This window comes from Vollenhovia emeryi, unplaced genomic scaffold (genome assembly GCF_000949405.1).
Source record: "Vollenhovia emeryi isolate VEMERY1.0 unplaced genomic scaffold, V.emery_V1.0 DF939165.1, whole genome shotgun sequence".
Taxonomy (NCBI): domain Eukaryota; kingdom Metazoa; phylum Arthropoda; class Insecta; order Hymenoptera; family Formicidae; genus Vollenhovia; species Vollenhovia emeryi.
The window spans coordinates 468,841-472,531 of record NW_011967201.1 but is presented as its reverse complement, the minus strand read 5'-3'; positions in this window follow the sequence as shown (position 1 = coordinate 472,531).

Sequence of the window (3,691 nt, the reverse complement as noted above, 5' to 3'; positions counted from 1 at the left end):
GTGAGCAACACACATACTACATGTACTGTATGTATGTGTTGATAACTATTATTTTTTATTAGACTTACAAACTTAGTTTCAGTGATGTCATATTGTTCTTTAATTTAGCCGGAATAGCAAGCTGCTTTCGATCATCTGTACACGTGCCATTTAATTTGTGTATTACACAAATCTTTCCACGAAACAGACAGTTTTAAGTGCAAAAGGTGCGAAAGTGCAGAATCACTCCAGCATCCCCTTAACATAAAAACTTCAGAAGATCACTTGACCATGTCTGGCAGATTTTTGTGTTTGTACTCACAACGTTTCAACCATGGTTTGTGGTCCTTTTCAAGTGATAATTGTGTCAATAATTCCGTATGGTAAATCAAAAGAAACTTAATTTCACGAACGGTATTTCACGAACACGGTCGAAACGTTGTGAGTTTACACATAAAAATTTGCCAGACATAATCAAGCAATCTTCTCAAGTTTTAATTACTTCTGGCGACTTATAAGATTTCCTCCAGTCATTAATAATAGAGCTCAAATGAAGTGCAGCGATTCAAACATTCAAAGGCACAGAAGAAAAATTCAAAATACAAATCGCCAAGCGTCAAGTGTGCGCGAATAAGAGTCTTAATTTCCTAAATCGTGCGTTCGAGCAATCATAGTTGTCGCTCCTTAAATCCAACTCCGTCGGAAGCGGCCTCAAAGTGATTTTCCACGACGGAACTAGAACCGCAATAAGGAGGGTGTGCTGAAGAAGGTAGCAATTTGATCGGCCGGCGGAGTTCGTTGCACCTTGCTAACTCTCTCGCTCCCTTTCCAAGCGTCGCTCGATTTTCGGTAACGCCGACAAGGACAGCGCACAATGTCAATGTTGTGCGCGCGGTTGACACGATGGTAGGCGGTTCGCCTACCGAGGCGCTCATTATCCCCGAAGAATATTGGTTTCGGAGGCGTATAATGTCGGGGACCGCGGCGGTCATCTGCCGCGTGGTCCGCCGTGTACGTCAGGTGGAGCCGCGCAGCAGGCTGCGCGACTCGACCTCTCCTGCTCTCGCATATCATTATGAAAATTGTGCTCGAAAGGTGTAAGCCGCGAGTTGTAAAGTCGCACAAGGCCTGCGCACGACGCGGCGGCACATGCGTGCTGCATGTAATTCCTGATTGAAGGGATCGTCCGCGGGGAAATAGCAGGCTCGACCGTAACCGACACGTGGTTCACGCCCGAACGCGGAACGAACAAAAGCTGGAAACCCTTTAACACTTTTAACTCCTAGCCTCGCGTGTAATCGCCGGCGTAAACAGACCGTACGCTTCGCGAAACGGGTAACAATGCTCGCGCCGCCGTTGCGCGTTATGATCTTGGTTGCTCGGTGCCTCGTACTCCGCGCACTGTGCCCGAGGGTTGGCGCGACAAGGGGAAGTGGGAAACACTAGAGACCCTGTAAATCGGAGACCGGTCATAAGAGTTCGTCAAATTCCTGCGTAGAAGAGTGAAATAGCCTACGTTTCTCTCTCACTCGCAGGAATTTGACGAGCTCTTATGGCCAGTCGCTGATTAAAGGGTCTCAAGGAGGTACGGACGGAACGAAGCGCGGGTGAGTTTTGCTTTGTCAGAAAAATGTTATTCCAGGACACTCTGGCGGCAGGTGGAGTTTGCAGTACGAGAATTACAAGCTTGTAAAGTCGCCCAATTCAACCGTAATCACGGTGACGCGGTAGTTTATTAAAAATTATGGCTCTGTACACTCTCTCGACCGGCGGCGTTCTCCAACAATTCCAAATTAAACAATCCTCCATTGTGTCTTCTCGCGTACTCTTCCCAGGCGACTGAAGCAACGTGGCGTAAGCCGTCGGAAGAGCGAGAGTACAGCACGAGAATCGCGTGGTGCTAACCATGGAACCGGCAACTTCCGACGGACGGAAACGCTCGGCGAGGCCTCCCCGCGTTCGGGCAAAAACTACGTTGGCGCGCACATTCCCTCTCGCCGCGATCGCCGCTGCGCTCTGATGTATGCGGACACACGGCGCGGAATCTGAATTCTGGATACAAATCCCTGTAGCATGCGAGCACGTATCCAAGCGTGTCTACCAGCCGCTCTTGGTTCTGCGGACGTTGGTATGCGTACACCGGCCGCGGCGGACGTGTACAAGCGCCCGGGCTATGAGCTACCGCCACCGGAAACCATTCTTTCACTGGCCGCCCTCTCGGTACCTTTTCCGGTGACTGCGGAGACTGTAAATCTCTCGTGGCACGCCAACCGTACCGCGGAACTCGCCCCCCGGAGTTCTCCAAGGCGCGCTATTTTCATGGCTCACCCCGCGGCCCTGCCCTTCCACGATTGAGCGGCTTAGATCACCTCCGCCGATCGATGAAAGCTTACGAGATACCGCGCGGTGAGTTACACCCTCCCCGGGCGCCTAGGAAGTTTCTGTCGGAACACGGTAAGCTATACGGTGGTTAGTTGACCGGCTTAGCCGCCGCACTTATGTTATTCGGTTTCGTTTTCGCTCGGACGAGTCGGCTAATACCAGGTATCCCGCGCGCATCGGTCATACTTAATTACGCGCAAACGGGAGATTCGTAGACCGCCTTTTAGTCGTAATGACTTATGCATGAGAGGTGGTTACGTGTTAACATTCGTATCGGAGTCGCGAGGCCCGTACCGTTGACGCAAATTGCGTTAATGTCATACTCAGTGACACTGGGGTAAAAATCGCGCTCGAGTTTCTTCCCGGTTGGACAGCAAGTAGACCAAAGAGTTGATTTTTCATAAAGTCGTGATATTCAAATGGGATCGCATAAATTAGTAAATAATTATTTGTCGAGTCGATAAATCTAAGTAGACCGTCGCTTACTGTTCAGTTATTTTCCAGATATCGTATTCAGATATTCCAGGTCTTCTCGATCAGCTTCCGGTTACCTCGCATATTGATAGGCATAGTAATTATGAATATATTCGTGAGAAGATAACGGTGCGAAAAATATGCACGATAAACAATCCTCTATTAACGCCGCGCCATCATAACGGTTTACGCGGAATGCTTTCTTTCGCTCTATCTACTCTATCTCATCCTTCGGCATCGTCGAGGCGAGACCTCGTGCTACGAGCCAAGCTTTCCCGACGCGAGCACCGCGTCTAGGCACTGAAAAACGAGCGCGCAACCGCAAAAATGCATTTATAGCCTTCCATCTCCGGTATTCGTCATCGCTTACCCGTCTCTTCTTTATTAGTCCTGTTTCCTTCCAAGTCGTCTCCAAGGCGCGTTTGATATCGCGCTTTACAGCGTTCCCGTTATAATATCGCGATAAATTTCAATCGGCCAAGTCCTGCTTATCTTGGCCCATTATCACCATTTCGAGCATCGCCGTCCCATTTATTTTACCGCGTTACGTTCAATAACGCGCCGAGTCCAAAAAAACAAAGATCTCATAACCGACATGCTACATTAACTGCGCCGAAGCCATTCTCGGTAGATCCGTAACGGTTTTCACCCAGCTATAATCGTCTATTCGACCTTCCTGCACTCGTCCTTCCGCTCACGATTACACCGGAGGCACTCGACGTGCGGTCGTCAGAATAGCTCCGCATCAGCTCGTCGCGGCGAATCGGTCGCATGCCTTGCGGTTGTGAGGTACGCAGGTTCGAATCATCGGCATCGATTCGTGGCTGATTCCGAACGCCAACAGATCGCTACTATT